At 44.2% G+C, this 22,667-nt stretch overlaps 1 protein-coding gene and 1 non-coding gene across 2 annotated transcripts in view; both read right to left on the bottom strand.

Moving 5' to 3' along the window:
* LOC124606241 overlaps positions 1–22,667 on the bottom strand; it is a 473,911-nt gene that overhangs the window by 245,691 nt on the left and 205,553 nt on the right. The gene's annotated exons all lie outside the window — the stretch shown is intronic.
* Trnaa-cgc lies at positions 15,857–15,929 on the bottom strand. The gene has a single exon. It is a non-coding gene; the product is annotated as a tRNA-Ala (tRNA).

Raw genomic sequence — 22,667 nt, 5'->3', positions numbered from 1 at the left:
CCTGACCACTGTATTGTGCAACTGCCAGCAATCCTCAGACTGAAATAACTTTTTTTTTTTTTGCAAATAAGACTCAAAGATGACTCCTTATTGGCATCTATTTCAAACTTCGATAAATTAGCTCAGAAAATGAAAATATATATCTGGTATCTGGTCAGAGACATTCACAGGTCCGAGGCTAGAGACTAACCTAGCCGAGCCTTTCGTAGCTACCTTTCCTGAGTCGTTTGCATGGTTTCCACAGTCGTGTCCTTTCATTGGAGACGGTTGATTACCTTCCCCATTCTTGTTCAGCCCGATCTCGTTCTCCACGTCGGCGTTGACGGGAAGTAAATCCCTATCGTTCCTTGCTTGCTCACTTCTTTACACGTCACTACACCACTCTTCAGAGACACCTGCCCTGGCGTGGGCGACACTCCAGCCTGCCGATGCCGCAACAAGCGCCGTCTGCTCTCAGTCCGCCAGATTTATGCAGATCGTGGGCGAGTCCAGCGGGCTCATAAACATGTAGATGTGCCGTTATTAAGTCTGCGAGCAACGACCTCCCGATTGGTGGGGGAAGGGGGGGAGGAGGGAGGAAATTTTCGCGGAGGGTATTTTCGGCATGGAAAAAAAGTTAAACGATGTTAAATGTGTGTAAAGAATAAGCAAGAAAAGTGGTCGTTATTAACTGGAGCCAGATGTGAGCCCAGTCGACGGCATAAGAAGGACGACTTACAAGTCCTGACTAAATCAGTGGCATTCCAGAAAGATTCGCCATTAAACGCGGGTACAGAAAGCGCTGTTGTTTTGATTTCGGCATGTTTTCAGAATGAACGTCAGTTCTCAAAGTTACTAACGAACTGCCAGCAATTATATATAAAGCGGACTTGATTTTATTACTTTGAAGAGTGCTCATCCAGAACAAAAGGTGTGATACTACCACAAGTCGTCCTCTAATTGATTACAGTCATAAAGGCTCGAACGTTTAATGTTTCTAAGAGCACTGATTGCATCTGAGAACGAAATCTCAACAGATTGTTATTACGCACATATTAATTTGAAGGAAAATTTTGCGTGTCTTCCAGTTGCTATAAGTATTTATATTAGGGATGCCCTACACTCATAAATTACTAATTTATACTTTCGTTCGAAAGAAATTCATTGAAAAGTTATTCGCGAAATATTCATCAGTTTAATATTCATTCTATCACTTTCTCCCTGCAAACACTGTTCATACTTACTCCAAATCCGGCCAATGTGGCCGAGCAGTTCCAGGCGCTTCAGTCTGGAACCGCGCGACCGCTCCGGTCGCAGGTTCGAATCCTGCCTCGTGCATGGATGTGTGTGCTGTCCTTAGGTTAGTTGGGTTTAAGTAGTTCTAAGTTCTAGGACACTGATGACCTCAGATGTTAAGTCCCATAGTGCTCAGAGCCATTTGAACCTTACTCCAAAACATAAGATAACAGAGAGAAGATCGAAATACTAAATTCCATTTTCGAAACTTTTTCACTGCGTGTGATCGTACTACGGTTCCTCATTTTGAGAAGTCGCACTAACACCAAATCGACAGATATCGAGATCGTGGCGCAGAAAATCAACTAAAAATCGCTCAAAGGAGATAAAGCAAATTTACCTGAGTGGATACCCATGACATCATACAGAGAGTATGCAAAATCAATTGCTGTTCTTCTTGCAGCAGTGTACTGTATGAAGCTGGAAGAAAGAAGATTGTGATTGGAATAATGCACAGGTCATTCTCATTTTCAAGACTGGTAGTCGAACAGTTGCACCAAACTGCAAGCCTACATCACTTACGTCAGTATCGTGAAGAATTTCGCAATTAGAAGAACAAGAAATTCTGACATCTAGATCTTTCACTTCGTCTATGAGACGCAGAAGGCACTAGTCAGAAGCGCCTTGTTGGGTGCCGGATTCCTTGACTTCCGGAGTCCGACACAGTGCCGCATTGCCACATAATGAGTAAAATACGAGCGTATGGTGCATTAGACTATCTTTGTGATCGGAATGGAAGTGTGCCTAGCAATAAGAACACAGCCTGTAGTTCTTACTGGTGAGAAATATTTAAAAAATGGTTCAAATGGTTCTGAGCACTATGGGACTTAACATCTGAGGTCCTCAGTCCCCTAGAACTTAGAACTACTTGAACCTAGCTAACCTAAGGACATCACACAAATCCATGCCCGAGACAGGATTCGAACCTGCGACCGTATCAGTCGCACGGTTCCGGACTGAAGAGCCTAGAGACGCTCGGCCACCGCGGCCGGCTGAGAAATGTTCTTACGGGGAAGTACCTTTGTGCGTACCCTAAAGGAGGGGACTGGCAGCTGACCTTAAACATAAACAAATGAAACGAACTGCCCATAGTAGGAAAGTCCCGTGACTGTCTACTACACAACTGACGAACAGTCACTGGAAATTATGTACGACTACATGAAATGCATTCGCAATTGGAGACGTGGACAAACATCAGCTGAATAATGGAATGACGAATGAAAATGTGTGGTGTCGCCTTACCATTAGGCCACCCGAGCACGTGTTACGGCCAGACCAAAATTTGTAAAAATTGTAAATTTCTATGGGACCAAACTGCTGAGGTCATCGGTCCCTAGGCTTACACACTACTTAATCTAACGTAAACTAACTTACGCTAAGGACAGCACATACACTTGTGCCCGAGGGTTGAGTCGAACCTCCGACGGGGGAAGCCGCACGAACCGTGGCAAGGCGCCTCAGACAGCACACACCAAAATTTCTACAAGTATTCAACCATTATGGCGTAGTCGCCGCAGTACGTGCATCGTATTTCTGAATACCACAGGCACTGTAGTATCGTGTACGTATTTTAGGAGTATGTCGACGGGGCGATCATTAGCCCGACGACTCCAAGAAGCTGGTGGTAGGAAATGCAGACGTCGCACTGAGATTCTCTGGAAGAACCCTCGCCGGCCGGAGTGGCCGTGCGGTTCTGGGCGCTACAGTCTGGAACCGGGTGACCGCAACGATCGCAGGTTCGAATCCTGCCTCGGACATGGATGTGTGTGATGTCCTTAGGTTAGTTAGGTTTAATTAGTTCTACGTTCAAGGCGACTGATGACCTCAGAAGTTAAGTCGCATAGTGCTCAGAGCCATTTTTGAAGAACCCTCAAGAAGTCCACCCATGAAGGAGCTGTCGCACAAAACTCTCATTAGACAGTTAATGGAGTATTCTTCCTCAGCGCGGGATTGTTACCAGCTACGACTGATGAAGGGAACAGCGAAGATCCAATTAATAGCAACACATTTCCTCGCGGGTATGCTTAGGAAATACGAAATCCTTACACAGATGTTCATCCAAATCCAGTGGCGAGCGTGGGAGGGGGAGGGGGGCTGTCGGGGGCACTACAAGAGAGGTGTTGAGCATGACAGTATGGTTTACTGTTAGCATTTCGAGAGCGTACTTTCGTAGAAAAATTAATCAATATTTGTACCTCGCAAGATATCGTAAAGTTAAAATTAGAGATTCAATCTCACACTTGTTCTTACCAACTATATTTGTCCTCGCGCGCCTTTTGGCTCCGGAACAAGAAATGGGGAAGTGACAATGGCATGTGTGTACTGAAGCGGGGACCTAGAAACGACGGAGAGGCTTCGTCCCCGCCGTAGCTCTCAGTGGTTCACAACCCCACAACAAGCTACAGCAATCCACTCACCCCACCGTCGCCCCACATCGAACCCAGGGTTATTGTGCGGCTCGGCCCCTACTGCACCCCCCTGGGAGCTTCTCATACCAGACGAATGTAACCCCAAATGTTTGCTTGGTAATTATGGTTTACGTGTATGTGGAGACAGTGAGTGACAATGGTACATGAGGTACTCTCTGTGCCGCGCAGGATTAGCCGAGCGGTCTTAAGCGCTGCAGTCATGGACTGTGCGGCTGAGCCCGGCGGAGGTTCGAGTCCTCCCTCGGGCATGGGTGTGTGTGTTTGTCCTTAGGATACTTTAGATTAAGTAGTGTGTAAGCTTAGGGACTGATGACCTTAGCAGTTAAGTCCCATAAGATTTCACACACATTTGAACATTTTTGGTACTCTCTGCCACATAACGTATGTGGTTTGCCGAGTGCAGATCCAGATGAAGATGTAGACAGTTTCTCGAGTTCACGGCTATAAAATTCTGTTCACAATATCGTTTGAACATGTCCTGAAACCATCTTTGTTGCCAATACAATCACTTAAATAAGAGGGAAAAGTGAATTTCTGAGCCACAAGAACTGTAGAGCACGAAGAATGTGGAATCTTCTATCGATGTAGTACGCCAACAGCTATTTTCGCTATCCGGGTGTGAACATAAGATACAGTGTTCTACGACTGGTATCTTCAGTAGTGTCTGAGTTGCTGGCGATATGTAGCTGCAGCCGTGTACTATTCCTGAGAGGCAAACCAGTATACGCAGCGCGTCCTTTATCATACCAGACACATAACATTTTTTAAGATGGAGAGTATTTTTTGCTACTGCTCTGGTATTTCTTTCCCTTTTTATATTGTCATAAAGGGCACCACATTTCGTCACCGCTCTGGAAGAGGACAGTGTGTCGCTGACGAAGTAATTGACAACGAGCGAGTGAAGATACTGAAATGGCTATTCGAGGCAAAGCTAAAGGGGGCACAGACTGAGAATCGAATATGGACACTAGGTTCACGTGCCCAGGGCTATATCATTAGGTCTACTTGGACCACGCCTAAGACGCTGACTCAGAACTTTAACTCATCACGATCTCCCTTCCTTTCAGATTACTTGATATACTTAAAAGGTCATCTACACTGTCCAGTCACATTAACATGACCATCTGTCAAAAGCCTGATTTATCACCTTTTGCAGTACGGGGATGAAAAGCCATGCCGGATCCAATGCCATGGACAGCTGAGTTAGCTTTCTCGGTGGAGGATCCAACGCGCCGACATCCGGCTAGAGGTTGTCCCACAGATTCTCGACTGGGTTTGCGGCCAGGGAGTTTAGTGGCCAGCGGACTACGATAAACTGCCGGTAGCAGTCAGTACGGGCCAGGGCACTGCTGTCGCCGCTGATGTGCTCATTATTCTTCGTACTTCTATGTCCCTGTTTAACACATATAGACTAGACTAATTTGGGACCGTTTTATAGAATGGGCATCTAAAATTCTGCTTTAAAAATAGTTTTGTTTGTATTAGAAAACCGGCCGATACTCACCATCAACGCTCTGCGTTGTGTGGAAACGTGATAAGCAGTGGTTGTTTGGGATGACACCAAAGGCACACTGCAATAACGAAACGGCAAATATCTGCCGAAACATCAGAGAGTATGCGCCTGATAGCTCTTAGTCTCGGTATATACAGTGTGTACCAGAAATGCTGGGAGAAACTTCGAGGGGCTAGAGAGGATGTCTTCAGGATCAAATCCAGGATAGGAACCCGTGTCCGGAAACGTCATCCAACGACGCTGCAGACCGTCAAAGTTATAGGCTCCAGCGCCGACTCCTGCGTCTAGGTCACACTTTCAGCAGAAAATGTAACTTTGTGCGCTGATGGACCATGGGTGGAACGCCTCAAATTGTTCAATTGTTGTTTGTTCTTCAGTGATCGCGACTGCTTGCTAGTGCAGAAGATGGAGCTAGCTGCTTCATGAAAAGGCCTTGTTCCCTATGAATGCTCTGTTGCCTCAGTGGATGATGGTTTCGGATGTGGATTTCCATCTTCAATTTATTTTTCTCCTGGACCCCTGTAAATTATCTAATGCTTTTCAGTACACCGCTCGAAGTTTGTCGACACATATCAGGGAACCCATATATATATATATATATATATATATATATATATATATATATATATATATATGGGTGACCCATTTATCTTGACCTCCCTAAATAACTGTTTGTCCAGATGGAAACTACAAAATATTTCAAGCAAATATTCTTTCGCCGTCAGGGGGACGTCAATCAGCATTATTGCCTTCGATGTAGCTTTGTTTGTTACAAAGATATGAACAGCCGTATGACTTTTTTAAATGGCACCCTATATTTTTAATTCGGTAATTCATTTCCTCCCCTAAACACCTATTCAAATAAGTATCACAGTGTAACATTCACTGAAACACAACGTTATTAATTACATAACACAACATTGACTTTGAGCCATGAATCACAAACTCGTCCACTTGCTGGAGTTGTCAGAAAACAAATGAAAAGCAAGTAAGAAAATAACACAAAATTGACTTTGACTCTCCTGTAACAATTCCCAGGAGTAGAACATTCAATGGTGCTCAAAGTGGTGCACTCGTTGTATGAAAGAATTATTTACTGGTTCCAGTGTTGCCTTCTGAAGAGAATTATAAGCAAGCACGATACGTTCCTGCATGTCCTCTGGAGTTGTTGGAATATCGCGATAGAGAACGTCTTTAATGCATCACCAAAGAAAAAAGTCCAGAGGATTTAAATCTGGAGACCTAGCAGGCTAAGTAACAGCTCCTCCTCGATCATTCCACCTGGCAGGATACCTTCGGTTCAGAACACGACGTGCACGCAAGGCATTGTGTTGGACATCCACCGTGTTGATACCACATAAGCATTCTGGTTCTCAGCGGAATTTCAGTCAGAAGAGGAGGAAGAATTTGGCTGAGGAAGTTGGCATACGCTGTGCTGTTTAGCCTTCCACTGATGAAATAAGGGCCAATAATTGTAGTACCGAGCATCCCGCACCAGACGTTAACTCTCCATTGACGCTGATGGTCCACCTGTCTAAGCCATCGTGGGTTGTCGCTGGACCAATAATGCATGTTCCTTGTATTTACCTGTCCTTTGTTTGAGAAGGAACATTCATCGGTAAATGGCAAATTGGAGAAGATGTTCTGGTTGGCGAGGGTTTGCTGCGATGCCCACTGACAGAAGTGTACACGATTCTGGAAATTATTCCCATGCAATTCTTGATGTAGGTGTACATGGTAAGGATGGAAGCGATGACATGTAAGAATATGATGTACACTGGTTTCAGGAATGCCAGTCTCGTGTTCAAGCTGTCGTCTGCTCACATGTGGATTCAGAGCATCGGAAGGTAGAACAGTAACTTGGGCAGCTTCGTCTGTGCGAGTGCTACGACGACTGCGTTGTCGTGGGTTGAAGCTTCCCTTTTCCTGAAAAGTAGCAACAAGATGAGAAAACATCCGTCGGGAAGGTGGGTTCTGGCCAGGATATCGCTATCTGTACAGTTCCGCTGCCTGTATAGCATTTCGCCTACCTTAAACAACAACAACAATAAAAGAAACGTTATGTGGATGCAGTTTGTAGGATGGACAGCCTTTACTATAAGCCTACTACGCACAACGGTATTTAAAATGCATAACTACTGTACTAAATGTACCCGTACATAAGAAAGCAGTACTGCAGTTACTGCTCTGCTAACTTCCATTCCCCATAGATGGCTCAAATGGCTCTGAGGACTTAACGTCTCTGGGACTTACCATTTGAGGTCATCAGTCCTCTAGAACTTAGCACTACTTACACCTAAACCTAAGGACATCACACACATCCATGCCCGAGGCAGGATTCGAACCTGCGACCGTAGCGGTCGCGCGTTTCCAGACTGAAGCGCCTAGAACTGCTCGGCCATCCCCCCCATAGATGAGTGGCCTTTCTACCTTCTCTTCGTTGGTGTACATCAACTGACGACGGTTGACGCAATGACGGGTGTGCATTCTACTTATGTTTACATTTGTCTTCTGTCAACGTCAGCACGTGGATGTGTTCCACTACCCCGAGTACCTGCACTAAGCGCTGGGAGCGTCAACGTCAATGTCGTGTTATGTAATTAATAACATCGTGTTTCAGTGAATTGTACACTGTGATACATTTTTGAATAGGTCTTTAGGAGAGGAAATGAATTACCGAATAAATAATACAGGGTGCCATTTAAGTAACTCATACCGCTGTTCATATCTTTGTAAAAAACAAAGCTACAACTATGGCAGTCATGCTGATTGACGTCCCCCTGACGGCTAAAGAACATTTGCTTGAAACATTTTGTAATTTGCATCTGGACAAACAGTTATTGAGGGTGGTCAAGATAAATGGGACGTGTGTGTGTGTGTGTGTGTGTGTGTGTGTGTGTGTAATATTTCTTTTATTTACTGATTTTAAATTTCCGTCCCACCTTATAAGATGGTCGTGGGCACCGCTCACACGCTTAAGCGTACCCACCGCCCTCCCCCACACTCTCATTCTACCCAGTAATACTGAATTGCTTGGTACCCTGTATGTGTCAGTGAAGGAATGGTTCAAACGTACACCCCATCTGCCACCTAATTTGGTTTCCAGATCTCTGTACATCAGAATGTGTTCGATTCTTTTGCTGAAGGGCTTACAGGGCAGAAAATATGGCGCATATGAGTGAAATATGAATAATTTCACGTGACTCTGAATTGCAAAATAAAAGGAGTAAGAAGTAGAGTGGAAATCATAAAACGCGATAGTGATCCGTCAAGCTGATAGGATGTGAACCACGAACGGCGCCATTCGCAGAGGAACAGTGTGATACTGACCTTCAGCGACAAAATTTCGGAGATTTTTCATATGTATTTCCTGAGTATTTTGGTACAAGGGACCCGTGGTCTCTGCTGGCACGTGAAATAGCAAACGTTTAGCTGCGATTTATTCGTTTTGTACCCCAAGTACCTTTATTTCTGTGAATATACACTGAAGAGCCAAAGAAACTGGCACACATGCTTAATACCATGTATGGCCTCCACGAGCATGCAGGAATGATTCAACACGATGTGATAGGGACTCGACTAATATCTAAAGTAGAATGGAGGGAACTGAAACCATGAATCCTGCAGGGCTGTCCATAAATCCGTAAGAGTGGAAAGGGTGGAGATCTCTCCTGAATAGCACGTTGCAAGGCATCCCAGATATGTTCAGTAATGTTCACGTGTGTAAGGTCTGGTGACCAGCGGAAGTGTTTAAACTCAGAAGAGTGTTCCTGGATCCAGTCTGTAGTAATTCTGGACGTGTGGGATGTCGCATGGTCATGTTGGAATTGCTAAAATCCATCGGAATGCACAATGGACATGAATGGATGCAGGCGATCAGACAGGATGCTTACGTACGTGTCACCAGTCAGAGTCGTATCTAGACGTATCAGGGATCCCAAATCACTCCAACAGCACACGTCCCACACCAATACAGGGCCTCTACCAGCTTGAACAGTCCTCTGCTGACATACAGAGTTCATGGATTCATGAGGTTGTCTTCATACCCGTAAACGTCCGCTCGATACAGTTTGAAACGAGACTCGTCCGACCAGGCAACGTGTTTCCAGTCTTTAACAGTCCAGTGTCGGTGTTGATGGGCCCAGGTGAGGAGTGTAGCTTTATGTCGTGCAGTCATGAAGGGTATACGAGTGGGTCTGCGGCACCGAAAGCCCTATATCGATGATGTTTGATTGAATGGTTCAGACGCAGGAAGTTGTTGATGGGCCAGCACTGAAATTTGTAGCAATCTGCGTTAGGGTTGCACTTCTTTGACGTTGAACGATTCTCTTCAGTCGTCGTTGGTCTCGTTCTTGCAGGATCTTTTTCCGGCGGCAGCGATGCCGGAGATTTGATGTTTTACCGGATTCCTGCAATTCACGGTGCACTCGTGAAATGGTCGTTCAAGAAAATCCCCACTTCATCGCTACCTCGGAGATGCTGTGTCCCATCGTTCGTGCGCCGAATGTAACATAACGTTGAAACTCACATAAATCTTGATAAACTGCCATTGTAGCAGCTGAAACCGATCTAACAACTGCGCCAGACACTTGTTGTCTTATATAAGCATTGCCGACCGTAGCGACGATTCTGCCTGTTTACGTATCCCTGTATTTGAATACACATGTCTGCACCAGTTTCTTTAACGCTTCAGAGTAGTTTCACAACAGTGAAGAAGCCTGTATGACGCAATCACAAAAACGTACCAGAAAAATCAGAAGATAATGTAAAAACGTGATGACTGCCGTCGTTTCGGTAACAGCTCAGTATGTGTCGCCGCTTTGCCCTTCAGTTCCATTCAGCGAACCGATACACGAGGTGCATATCGGCAAACTCTCGAGCAGTAGAGCTAACCGTGCTGCTTTGTATCGCTGCCAATGTGCAGCTAACACTTCTGGAAAAACAAATCTCATACACAATTGAGCAATACAGAATTAAGGCTTGAGGGCGAAGTGTAAAGTGGGAATTACTGTTGTCAACAAAATGTATCGAGAGTAAATGGAACAAGTTAATTTCCAAAGAAGACATACTGCACGTACCACCAACATTTGCACTATTGTACAGATATTTTAAGTCAGTACCGATAAAGAGATAGAGGGAGGAGGGTGGGAGGCGTAGAAATAAAATGAAATGAAATGAAATTCAATTTATAACGAGTCATCGGAGACACGGATCCCTCTGTAGCAAAGTATCATCGAACAAACTCCGAAATTTCGTCGGCGTTATTCGCGTTCACCCTACGTGATAGAACAAAGTGCTTTGCACCGACACAAATGACGCAAGTAGAGTGGAGTGAAGAGCGAACTTGCACCCATTATCCGACACCGGGGCAGACACGAACATTGCGCAGCTGGGTGCAGCGGCGATGGTTCGCAGACCTGCCCCACTCCTCGCGGGTCGCAGGGAGCCGTGGCTGGTGCGGGGCACTGTCTCCGCCGCCTGCCGTGACTGGAGAGCTCGCGGCCTGCATCCCAAGCACCTCTTTAACCCGCTCCTCCAAATTACACTCGCGTGGGTCCGCAGATTCGTCAGGACCTGCTCGAGGTTGACGTCCTCGGTTGCCCTCATATCTGCGTCAATCGCCTTCCACTTACCGTTCGCTTCGTAGCCATACTATATAACGTTGCCGAATTTGTCGCAGACAAAGCTCACCAAGGAGAGTCACCATCTTTCCCGCATCTTCGCAACTAAAACAGCACAGTCCTACTATATGCTACTCTCTGCCTCATTAATTAAGCACAGTGAATTTTAAAATTGAAATAAATCGTTGTAAAAAAAAAAAGGTTGAAATGGCTCTGAGCACTATGGGACTTAACATCTGTGGTCATCAGTCCCCTAGAACTTAGAACTACTTAAACCTAACTAACCTAAGGACATCACACACATCCATGCCCGAGGCAGGATTCGAACCTGCGACCGTAGCAGTCGCGCGGTTCCGGACTGCGCGCCTAGAACCGCTAGACCACCGCGGCCGGCTAAATCGTTGTAGCTCCGTCATAAGTTGCTTTGAGAAGTATCTTCTCTTATTCCTTTATAGTGACTGGTTTCGGACACCTGTCTCTGTTTTCAAACCATTAGTATCGCAAGTGTGACAATAAAGTCGATGGCCTTCGTACAAAAAGTGCTTCTGCAGTGGCACTATGGCCGACTCAACAACATTAAATACACCTCATAGAACGGTCATTACAGAACGACATTAATTCTCTACTGTACGTCCTATGTGGTCTATGTTACGTTCTACCCGTAAAACAAGCTGCTGATCTATTTTTATTCTGCAGCATTCTGGCAGTTGGTAAAGTTTAGAAATGCCAGTCTTCTGAATTGTTTGATGCGGCTCGCCACGAACTCCTCTCTTGTGGCAAACTTTTCATCTCTGAGTAGCACTTGCAATCAACGTCCTTAATTGTTGCACGTTTTCCAATATTTGTCTTCCTCTACAGTTCCTACCCTCTACAGTTCTCTCTTGTTCCATGGATGTTATTCCCTGATGTCTTAACAGAAGTCCTACCACCTTGTCCCTTCTTTTCATCAGTGTTTTTCATATATTCCTTTCATCACCAACGATTCTGCGGAGAAACTCTTCATTACTTACCTTACCAGTCCACCTTGTTTTCAACATTGTTCTGTAGCACCAATTATCATGTGTTTCTGTTCTCTTATGTTCCAATTTTCCTACAATCCATGTCTCACTACCATACAATGCAATGCTAGAAACAGACGTTACCAGTAATTTCTTCCACGGGTTAAGGCTTCTCTTGGCCAGGTATGCACTATTTTTCAGTGCTAGTCTGCTTTTATTGCCCTCCTTGCTCTGTCCGTCATGGGTTATTTAGCTGTCTAGGTAGCAGAATTCAATAACTTCGTCTACTTCGCGATCGCCAGTCCCGATGTTTCTCGCTGTTCTCATTCCCGATACTTCTCATTATTTTCATATTTCTTCGATTTACTCTCAGTCCATATTCTGTACTCGTTAGCTGTTCATTCCATTCAGCAGATCTTGTAATTCTTCTTCATTTTCACTAAAAATACACTATGTGATCAAAAGTATCCGGGCACCTGGCTGAAAATGACTTACAAGTTCGTGGAGCCCTCCATCGGTAATGCTGGAATGCAATACGGTGTTAGCCTAGCCTTGATGACAGCTTCCACTCTCGCAGGAATACGTTCAATCAAGTGTTGGAAGGTATCTTGGGGAATGGCAGCCCATTCTTCACGGAGTGCTGCACTGAGGAAAGGTATCGGTGGGGCCTATCACGAAGTCGGCGTTTCAAAACATCTCATAGGTGTTCTATAGGATTCATGTCAGGACACTGTGCAGGCCAGTCCATTACAGGGATGTTATTGTCGTGTAACCATTCCGCCACAGCCCTTGAATTATGAACAGGTGCTCGATCGTGTTGAAAGATTCAGTCGCCATTTCCGAATTGCTCTTCAACAGTGAGAAGCACGAAGGTGCTTAAAACATTAATGTAGGCCTGTGCTGTGATAGTGCCACGCAAAACAACAAGGTGTGAAAAACACGGCCACAATATAACACCACAGCCTCCGAATTTTACTGTTGGCACTACACACGCTGGCAGATGACATTCACCGGCCATTCGCCATACCTCTGCCATCGCATAGCCACATTGTATACCGTAATCAGCCACTCCACACAACGTTTTTCCACTGTTCAGTCGTCCAACGTTTACGCTCCTTACACCAAGCGAGGCGTCGTTTGGCATTTACCGGCGTGATGTGTGGCTTATTAGCAGCCGCTCGACCATGAAATCCAAGTTTTCTCACCTCCCGTCAAACGATAATAGTACTTGCAGTGGATCCTAATGCAGTTTCGAATTCCTGTGTGATGGTCTGTATAGATGTCTGCCTATTACACAATACGACCCTCTTCAACTGTCGGCGGTCTCTGTCAATCAACAGACGAGGTCGGCCTGTACGATTTTGTGCTGTAGGTGTCCCTTCACGTTTCCACTTCACTATCACATCGGAGAAAGTGCACCTAGGGATGTTTAGGAGTGTGTAAATCTCAATTACGGGTGTAGGACACAAGTGAAACCAGTCACCTGACCACATTCGTAGTCCGTGAGATCCGCGGAGCGCCCTATTCTGCTCCCTCACGATGTCTAATGACTACTGAGGTTGCTGATGTGGAGTACCTGGCAGTAGGTGGCAGCACAATGCACCTAATATGAAAGAAGTATGTTTTTTGGGATGTCCGGATACTTTTGATCACATAATGTAGCAATGGTTCAAATGGCTCTAAGCACTATGGGACTCAACATCTGAGGTCATCAGTTCCCTAGACTTAGAATTACTTAAACCTAACTAACCTAAGGACATCACAAACATCCATGCCCGAGACAGGATTCGAACCTGCGCCCGTAACAGTCGCGCGGTTCCGGACTGAAGAGCCTAGAACCGCTCGACCACAGCGGCCGGCAGTGTAGCAATGTCATCAGCGGATCTCATAAATGATAACCTTTCGCCCTGAATTTTAATCCAATTCCTGAACCTTTCTTTCATTTCCGTAATTGCTTCATCTATGCGTAGATTGGACAGTAGGGATGAAAGACTACATCCCTGTATTACACCCTTTTTAAACCGACCACTTCGTTCTTGATCTTCTAATCTTATTGTTCTCCCTTAGTTTTTACATATATTATAAGTGTTTCCGTATACCTTATCACTATTTTATTCAGAATTTTGAGTATCTTGTAGCATTTTACATTGTCAAATCTTTTTCCACGTCGACGAATCCTGTGAACATATCTTTATCTCTATTTATTATTGCTTCCATTATCAACGCAACGTCGGAACAGCATCTCTGGTGCCTTTACCTTTCCTAAAACCACATTGAAGGTTATCTAAGAGGTTTTCGATTCTTTCCATTCTTTCGTACATTAATCTTGTCTGCACCTTGGTTGCATGAGCTGTTAAGCTGAGAAGTGATAACAATCGACTTGGCGGCTCTTGCTATGTTCGGACTTGTGTGAATGATGATTTTCGAATGTCTGATGTTATATCGGCGGTCTCATACATTCTACTCACAAAAGTGAATATTCGTTTTGTTGCCGCTTCCCGCAATGATTTTAGAAATTCCGGCGGAATATTGTCTATGCCTTCTGCTTTATCTGATCTTAAGTCGTCCAAAGCTCTTTTGAACTCTGATTGTAATTCTGGCTCCCCTATCTCTTCCATGTCGACTTCTGTTTCTTCACCTATCAGGACGTCATCAGACAAGTCCACCCCCTCATGGAGGCCTTCAATGTTCTTTCTCCCTCTGTCCGCTCTCTTCTGTGTATTTGACAGCGTCATTCTCATTATGTTCTTAATGTTATCTCCCTTGCTCTTAATTTCACCGAAAATGACTTTGACTTTTCTATATGCTGAATCAGTCCTTCTGACAATCATTTCTTTTTCGATTTCTTTATATTTTTCATATAGCCGTTTCGACTTTAACTTCCCTCCACTTTCTATTTATTTCATTCCTACGTGACTTCTATTTCCGCACTCCTGATTTTTCTTGAACGTATTTTTACTTCCTTCTTTCGCCGATCAACTGAAGTATTTCTTCTGTTATCCATGGTTCCTTCCTTCCTTCCTTGCTTCTAAATTTTTTATGTAGGCGAATTTGGCGGCTAATAAATCTTAAGGTTGTGGATTTTACTGCAATAGGCTCTGGCTCTGAGCACTATGGGACTTAACATCTGAGGTCATCAGTCCCCTAGAACTTAGAACTACGTAAACGTAACTAACCTAAGGACATCACACACATCCGTGCCCGAGGCAGGATTCGAACCTGCGACCGTAGCGGTCACACGGTTCCAAACTGAAGCGCTTAGAACCGCACGGCCACACCGGCCGGCTACTGCAATAGGGGAAAGCATCTAGAAGCTGCACTCCTTTCACTCTGTTAATGGTTCAACATATCGTAACGAGGTTTTCTGCAAATCACAATAGGCAGAGAATTAAATAAGTTTGTTGTATAGCGAGATATTAAAAAAACCACTTTTAAATGGAACCATGTACTTTTTTTATGGGCGTTCGAAATCACTTGAGAACACGAGTGCATTGTTATGTAGGGACTTACGAAAAAGAGGTACATATGTCGTCACATGCTAAGAGCACTGGACAACATGAGTGGCGTGTTTCCTGGAGACAAAGTTCTGCTGCAGTAGGCATAACAGGTGCGTCACAGTGTGCATTTGAAATGGTGGGACAATTGGAAAGGTATTCTCAAGCTGAAAGTGCGCTGGGCAAATATTGATGCCAAAACGTCTAAAGAGCACACAGATTCACCGTGAAATTCGGGAGGTATATGGACCACAGGAAATTACGCTTCCAACATTAGTCAAACGGTGCCAACGTTTTGATCGAGACCGCACAGGTGTGAGCGATGATGACTGGGAAGTCCACATCCACCACTGTATGGTTAGGTTAGTGGTGTTTAACGTCCCGTCGACAACGAGGTCATTAGAGACGGAGCGCAAGCTCGGGTTAGGGAAGGATGGGGAAGGAAATCGGCCGTGCCCTTTCAAAGGAACCATCCCGGCATTTGCCTGAAACGATTTAGGGAAATCACGGAAAACCTAAATCAGGATGGCCGGAGACGGGATTGAACCGTCGTCCTCCCGAATGCGAGTCCAGTGTGCTAACCACTGCACCACCTCGCTCGGTCACCACTGTGTGACGTCCATCTTTTCAGCAAGCTGAAAGAGCATCTTAAGGGAAAGAGAGTATCCAGCAATGATGACTTTCGCACAGCGGTTCTCGATTGCCTCCGTGACCAAGGATGGGATTTCTATTGTTACGGAAACTGAACGATTGAAAGAATATTCTGAATGTTATATGCGGATACTTGGTGACTATGTTGAGACTTTGTCATGTATCTGTGTAGTTTTGAAGTGTAGTGCAGCATCAGTAAAATTCAGATGGCCTGCCATAATAATATGTAATTTATTTGTTGAAGTATGATCGTATAACGTTTGTTAATTTTGGTCTAGAAACGAGATAAAATTGATCATCAAGGCTGCACATGAAAGGCATCCGACCACCCTGTGCCAATGAACATTGCCAAATCCAGTAGCTAACATTCCGACTCCGTGAAGATACGGGTTATAGGACTGGAAAAAGACGAAAGATATTCGATATTCTGTTTCACTTATCCTCATTTCTTTCCTTCCCTGCAGTATTATTCTCTCTACCGTTTCATTCTGCGACTATTTAACAATTCTCACGCGTCGTAAGAGATGCCTATTAATCTGTTTGTTCTTTTGGTAAAGATTCTCCTGTGGCAGCTTTCCTTAATACTTGCTCATTTCGTGTATCCTTGCGCTTAATTTTCAACATTTTTCTTTACAAAGCGTTCCAAACAACCCCATCTACTTGATACTGGGGTTTTCTAATTTTTCAGTTCAGTGCATGTCCCTAATCCAGACGAAGATCTGAAAATGTTAATTTCTAAAACAAAACTCGATCTCAGTAAACCACGGAAGTTAAAAAATGTTTCTTAGACGGTCATCTGTAACTTACTACCCAGGAAATAATCTGAGTAACGGAATTCTTGTTAGGAATTTCCACACATTCCGAAACACATCAGCAATCATTCCTTGCAGAGAGACTATGGAGAAACCGATACTTTAAATAAAGCCTGGAGAATGATAAAACACAAGTAAAGTACACCGTACTTTTCCATAATAAAACAAACGTATAGGGATAACTCTTTCTATGGAAGCTCACCTGTTTCTACGATGTATAGTATGGAGGCCCCATAATTTTTACGTCAATTTTTTTTACTACATGTCCATTTTACCTATTATACGTTCATGTTTGGTTTATTAATAGATAGGTATATTAATAGATAGATTCTGATAAAAGCTATTTCAAAGGAAAGTTGAGTTGACAACAGTTAAGAGTGCAGTCATAAAAAACAGCACGTATGTTACATCAAAGGTCGCTCAAAACTAATTTCTAAATAAAAATGCCAAGGTAAGTCCCTTTCCCGAATATGTAAAACCGCTGAACAGGGCTCAGTCCGATGGTGGGAACGTTGAGTTACTTAAAGTGCGTGTTCGGCGAGGGCTGGATGAGATTAATTAAGGACAGAAACTTTGTTCACAGTGACGTCAGATAGTAACACCGCCATAATTTTTCACTAAATAGCGAGTTTCCTACTTGGGAATGCAGACCGTAAGACAGATCGGACACTCACTGTCGTGTTACCAACATATAATATACAAGTGCTGTAAAGTGATAACGCATAAACGTTCAAAATAATTGCTGCTCGGATGGTTGACGCGGATTACAAAGACTAATTACTTTATACCGTGTGAGCGATATCCCAGGAACAAATAGAAAGCATGACCATTGTCTACTCGAACAACACTGTATATAGAATATCTAAATACCGAAAAATATAGTACTCAGGAAGACAAGCGAACGTATTACATGATGTTAATTCACTGCTTGAGCCAGTGCGCACTAAAAAATATTTACTGTATGGGTAGCCAACTTTATAGGAATGATGTTCAGGCTGTGCGCAGCAAAATTTGCGATGTTAGTAGTGTCAGTGCGTTGACTTGATGTTTGGCCCCGGTACTGGTATCGCGACGTAGGAGTTGAAACAAAAGCATCAATGTGATATACAGTTGCAGACACTCAACATGAGTCTGGGCGAGGTGAGCAGAGTTTTACTCGTAAAGCTGCTCTTCACATTAAAGAAATACGGAGTGGTTCTCCTTCCGCACCGGGGTTGAAGAGCACGATTCGGAAGTTGGAATTAAATGGCTATTTGGGAATTGCTCCACGGAGAGACCGACGGCCAATTGTGGCACGAATTGCTATAGAAGTTACTCTTTGCCATGGGTGAGAATGCTGGACGCTATGTGCGATCTTCAAGCAGTGCACGAGCCTTATCACGACAGCTGAATATTCTGCTGTCCACCATTCGAAAAGCGGTGCGAATGATTGTGAAATGTTATCTCCAGTGCGGTTCCAGGCTGTCGTGGATGCAGATTTTCATCACAATGAACGTTGTTTGTAGCATGAAAAGTAAATAGGTACGCAGTTAACAAGTGTTACCTTCAAATGTGGAAAAAAATGTCTTTCAACGTCTTATTCGTCAGTCCCTTGTCCATCTTCTTACAAATATTTCCACAAAGTTTCATTGTCCTACAATCACTCGTTTTTCATGTGGCTTTCTCAACTAGAGAAAGTTTGATTATAGCTAAAACAGACATGATATAACGCCACATACAATCCTACAACCATCAGAATAACACAACCCATTAAAAACCCAAACATTTAGTATCACACTTACGAGTTGTATCTGTCGCCCTTGATAAACATTCACTTGATAGGTCACCATTATTATTTCATTAACTATAGTGAACATATTAACTGCGAATAAACAATGTTTAGCACTGACTTAGGTTTTGTACATACATTGCTGGACATTTGTAAGCGTGGGCTAGAGTGCCGCAGCTCACGGATATGGAACCGTCCCCACCAAACAGATTGCTTCTAGCAGCTGTTGTACCACTCCAGCCGTCCACATCCAGCGCTCTGCCAACTCCATTGCTTACGCAGGATCACACTAGGCCATCAAGGTTGGCCATTCCAGAAAAGGTCAGCCTACTCAGTCCCTCATCTACACTTCCCGTCTCCCACACCAGCACCGGAATTAGCCCGTTCATTATCGGCGCCGACTGGTAGGGGGGAGGGGGCTTTAGTATCCCCGCCAATAGCAGCGGCGGCGCCGCTAATGCAATATAAGCAGACGGTAGCGGCACTTGTTCAGCACTATATGAAAGGTTTTGCCTACCATCATGTCGCTGTGCCAGAACGACCCTGTTTTGCTTTTGGACTGTCTCGATTTCGCTGTTAGTTAACGTGGTGTCTTGCTCTGGTTACAGTTCAAGCTTTCGTATCTGGAGTGGACAGCAAACGTCTCCTCTTTACTTCGTTGATGAGCACACTGCCCAAGGTCGCAGTGAGACAACAGTTTTGAATCAGATTCTTTCAGTACCATCATTAAAAATGCCTGTGACCGCAAGGGCTGTTGTATCAAGATTTGAAGGAAGTCGGGTGCATTGCCAGACAATTCCAACAACTTTGGGATGAAATTGGGAGTCAGATACATTTCACCTTGAGATCCCTTCACAGTACTCAGCAACAAGGAAAAGAAATTCCGCCTTCAGTTCATCAGAACATCTATTCATGTGCACATAGACATGCACGTTAATTACGTGGCTGCCGCGAAGAGCTGTTTTGCTCTTCTTTTGTGCTCTACAAGTTGGAGAAACCGCTGAGCCAAGATTAAGTAAGCAAGAACAATTTCTTGAAAATTCGTGAACCAAAACTAGTGAAAATGAACGTAAGGATTCACTTGTCTGAGGTTAAACACTAACACTCTATCATCTCTGAAAAACTGTATCTTTCCGAAAGTATTGGTCTTGGTTGACACGGCAAATGCATTAATTAAATACTAAATTAGTACACTATAACGCGAACTGATTTTTTGTAGACTCACCGGCCATTTTCGGAAGTATGTTGATATCAATTTTCTTGTTCCTTTTCCAGTTAGGAATTACCCGAAGTTTGTCTCATGTTATATTCACCTTGAATACGGCCATATGCATAGCCTGATATCACACAGAGTGCCTTCAGTGTGGTCTCTAGAGAAATTGCTAAACATAGAGTATATCTTTTCGCGAGGACAAGTGTGTCAATTTAAACTCCTATCCGAAAACATCTGACTCAAATGTTACAAAGTCAAACATGTTGTGGATTACCTCTGCAAGTGGAATGCAGGAATTTGCTAACAGTTGTTCGTACGATGTAGTGCATTAAATCTTTAAGCACGAAGTTGTTGTCATTGTAGAGAAATATCAGGGCGCAAATAATGATGGGACCTGTTTCACGACCAGCCCGTTCATCTTCAGCTGCATTACGTACATACTCTGCAAATCACTTCGGAGTGCATGGCGGAAGGTACTCAGCAGGATTTTCCCGTTCCAGTCGCACATATAAGAATAAACGCTTAAATACTTCTGTACTAGCTGTAAGTAGTCTAATTTTTTCTTCGCTGTCGCTATCGGAATGATACAAGGGGGTGCGAGAAAATTTCTGTAGTCTTCACTTTATTATATGTATCAAGGGTCCGCTAGTTCAGGTTCCCCCCTTGAGTGAGACAAATCTGTGATCATAATTGCCGCCATTCTTTGTATTCACTGAATGACCCCTGTTCATCCTGTATGGTATGGATTCCCCACAGCTGAGTAATATGCTACGATTGGACGCAAAAGTGATGTGTAAGCAGTCTCCTTTGTAGCCTGCCCATGAATGGAAGTTTTAGCTACGACAGAGATCTGCGAATATCCCATTTCATGCATAAAAAGTTCTCGGTTTACTTGCCGCGTCAAATTTGGATAAAACCCCGAGCTTTCGATGACTACCTCCGTCATCTTCGTCAGGGGTAAAACTGACTGTCGTGGACCGGTGAGGCTTCCGCTTTTATAAGCAGTGGACAGCTTCTCATAAAGCGCGCAAACAAAATCTATGGACATAGAGGCCGCCAACACCGTACGCGCCGTTTTCACCGTGACATCATCCAGCGAATGAGAAGCCATCTACGGCTTATAAAAGCGGAAGCCTCACCGGTCCACGACAGTCAGGTTTACCCCTGACGAAGATGACGGAGGCAGTCATCGAAAGCTCGGGATTTTATTCAAATTTGACGCGGCAGGTAAACCGATAACGTTTTATGCAAGGACTCCGTCGCGAAAGACTTCGTAGTCATCCCATTTCATATCCCTATAATCCGTTACACCAGGTGTTGTATGAGAGGACTGATTCCAATTGTGATTCACTGATGTTGTACTCGGGAGACACTACTTTCTTGCATTTTGTGAAGTGCACAGTTCTAGATTTTTGTAGATTTTTTACTGTTCCCGTCTGCAGAGGGTACTGAGAGCGAGTCAGAGATGCTGCATCTTGCTACTACGATGGCCGCCGCCGCCGACCGCAAGAGGCGGAACTGGGGTGAGAAGTGAGCCGTGCCACTCACACGGGTACAGGTCGACCAGTAATAACTTGTTCCGTTTTGTATGAAGCGCTCAGCATCTTATCATATTGCTACACATACAACGACCATGTTTTTGTTCGGACTGTCTGAATTTTCGGTCTTGGGATACATTTAGTGTGCTGATTAGGACAATTTTTATTCTGTTTACGATTTATACTTTCGTACCCGAAGTAGACAGGAAAAAAGTAAAGCAAGTTGCCAATCTTTATATCACTTTGAATTATCATTAAGATCTGACTGAATCTCAACGACTGGAGTAGTCCTGCATCGAACTGAGCTCGATGACCAGCGGAGCCGTGTCTGAAGAGGCCCGAGTGGAACGGTGAGATACCAAGCTGACTGTCGTCTGCCATATGGCTCCACAGCCTGGAGTGATGGTCTGGGACGGCATTTCTTTTTACAGCAAGATGCCTTTACAGCACTACGGTATGCTGACAATACTCTGCGCCCCGTTTTATTGTCCTTCTTGGAAAGCCATCCTGGACTTACGCACGGCCACCCGCAACCGGGAGAGTTTCTACTGTTTGCATTCGCGTTTGTCAAGCCCTACCTTGGCCAGTTACGTCGCCGGATCTTCCCCAGTTCAGAACGTTTGGAGCATTGTGGGCAGCACCATATCCCTCAGAAGGACATTCGACATCTGTGGCAGTCAACGCCAAGAAGAATCAGTACTTCTATAAGTGCCATAGAGGAACCAACGCGTTACTGACTTGCTCAGTTTGTGAAACTCTTTCTCTTGAATAAATCATGCAATTGTTCCAAAATTATAATAATTTGTTTGTCTGTACCTGTACGTCACGTCTACCGATTTTCGTTCCATTCTGATTATTCCTTCATGATGCCTCGTTTTTTGCCTTAGAGTGAACCACAGATTTTTTAAAACAGTTCTATAGATAACTGAAGCACCTGTGGAAAATTGATACGATCCAGTTTGATTTTTTCTTTCGGGGATGTGGGAAAAGTCTCGTGATACCAATTGAGACGAGGCTCCTGGCATGAATTCTCATTGCCTGTGACGTTGTATGAAAACCACAAGGGTTTTCAGATCAGGTAAGACGTAAATAGGCGCGACAATGTCACAACTACATCAATGCTGTGGCATCACTTACAACAGTTGCATCCATGGCAGCTTCGGCAAACTATGCAGATAAATAAAAATATTTTAAAAATTGCCTACCTGATTTTATCACATATATCAAAAAATCTCTCTCTCTGTGTTTAAAGCATTCGATTCAGTTGTTATCGGACTAGCGGCCGCCATCTCCTATTCATACATTTGTCGCTGTCGATCATCCCTGGTGTTTGTATCGCCATGACGGGAACACCC

The sequence above is a fragment of the Schistocerca americana genome, chromosome 3, assembly GCF_021461395.2.
Source record: "Schistocerca americana isolate TAMUIC-IGC-003095 chromosome 3, iqSchAmer2.1, whole genome shotgun sequence".
Classification (NCBI taxonomy): Eukaryota; Metazoa; Arthropoda; class Insecta; order Orthoptera; family Acrididae; genus Schistocerca; species Schistocerca americana.
This window is presented reverse-complemented; position numbering and strand designations above follow the sequence as displayed.